A 2,034-nucleotide genomic window follows, 5' to 3' on the forward strand; every position below is an offset into this window, starting at 1 on the left:
AAAAAAAAAAAAAAAAAAAAAAAAAAAAAAAAAAATTCCCAGCTGCCTATGCTGTATTCTACATGAGCTCCGTGCAGTAGTCCCTGTGTCGATTTCAGTGGTCCTGAATAAAGACTTCCTTACCATACTTTAACATTGAATAATTTTTTCTTTAACAAGAGAAATGCTGATTCTGAATTGCTAGACTGCCATCGTTTCTAAAGTCCTTATCCTTCCCCCTATCGTAAAGTGGGAGTCAATACATCAGCTTTTTACTCAAGCTGGTTTGATAAGGGGTTTTGTTATTTGTACCTAAAAGCCGTGACCAATTCATAGAGTAGGGCCATAAAGACAGGTATTACGCTCTACTTCAGGAGTGCTATCTATATTCCAGCTAAGGCTTACCACCTAGAGCAGTGCCTGGTACATGGCGAGTACTGAAGAAATATGTGTTGAAAGAGGAATGCCTCCTTCTTGATAAGCTTTTTTGGTCAATGGTTTTCTTAACTTGGTGCATTGATTAAAATAGGGAATATTTATCTCCTTTCCTCTCTTGCTCATGGATATAACTCAAGATGGTTGCTGTTTAAATTTGAACACCTTAAATAAATGGCTCTTTTGCAACTGGAAGCACAATTTTGTGCAGCTAGAAAATCTTTTCCAACACAGAAATTTCCAGTGCAGTTTTCTAAGAAACCCCCTGTGATATGCAGCACAGTGGGCTCACCACAAGGCACATCAATCATTTTACTGTGTATCAGGCACCTCTTACAGGATTTTCTGTGATCCTGGTGTCAGTGCACATTCTGTATCAAGGCAGAGATGATATGTAGAAATCTGGCAGCTATTTAGAAGGGAGGCTGGGCAGTGGTGTGCCAGTATAATTAATGAGAGTCATCACTCAGGAAATGAGGATGGTGGGGGTTGGGAAGGATGCTTTCGCCATTCAATGGCATTTAAGAAAAATTGATGCTTGCTTAGCACTTTTAATGCTGGGAGGACATTAAGTCAAAGGATCACAGCAAAGGATTTTTTGTAACTACTGTACAGATGGATGTCCTTGTGCTTGAAGAAGCAGGGCTAATTCAACCCCAGACTTTTCAGCCAGGCGGATTTCAACCTTGTATTGAGCTACCAGCAGGAGTTCTTTATACTTGGAAAAGTGGTAAATCCTTACTAAAAGATCATAGCTTGCATGACCAAGAGATCATCTAGAAAAGGTACTTTATTACCATGTAGGATGTTTGTCTTACCTGCCCAAAGAAGTTTTAATGTCGGTCTCATTTTCTCCAGTTCCCCTTTAACCAGTGAAAGAGGAGGGCATTATTTGTTTTGTTTTTCTATTTATTCTTCGGTAACCATGGAAGAGTTTGTGTAACCTAGAGAGGCTGCTTATTACCCACTTTCTAGTCCCTTTGTTATTATTCCATGCTCTGATTGTCACAAGCAGGAAAATAGTTCTGTCCTGCTTCTAAAACTTAGCAATGTAACAAATTTTCTTGTTTTAGTGATTTTCTCCAATTAATTAATTAATTAATTAATTGTTTTAGTGATTTTCTCTGATAAATAATGTTAAAAGACTTGGAGAGAAAAGCTACATTAAAAGATTATAGATGTATAAATATCCTAAACATTTAAGAACATGCATAATTATTATTCATATCAACTTCAGAATTATTACCTTTGGGAAGGGGTGGGAGTAACGAGTCAGGAGCTGGGGTTTAGCTGTATCTGTCACACTTTATTTAAAAAAGAAGGGGTTGGGGGAGCAGGAGTATTACATGGTGTATGTCCTGTTTTTGTTAGGTTTGAAATACCACACAATTAAAAAATTTGAAAGTTTATAAAATTATGGGAGTTGATTAAAACTATCAAAATAAAGTGCATAGCAAACAAGTGCTCTTATTAGAAACTTTGTGTCTGAGTTTATTTCAACATGTGCATCTGCATTTTTTCAGACTCAAGAAAGACAAACACCGGAGGTTAGGGGGTGAACTGCTGCTGTTGAGGGATTATCTTGGTGGGGTTTTTTTTTTCGTTTTTTTTTTTTTTTTT

This window comes from Rhinopithecus bieti, unplaced genomic scaffold (genome assembly GCF_001698545.2).
Source record: "Rhinopithecus bieti isolate Rb0 unplaced genomic scaffold, ASM169854v2 scaffold_2454, whole genome shotgun sequence".
Taxonomy (NCBI): Eukaryota; Metazoa; Chordata; class Mammalia; order Primates; family Cercopithecidae; genus Rhinopithecus; species Rhinopithecus bieti.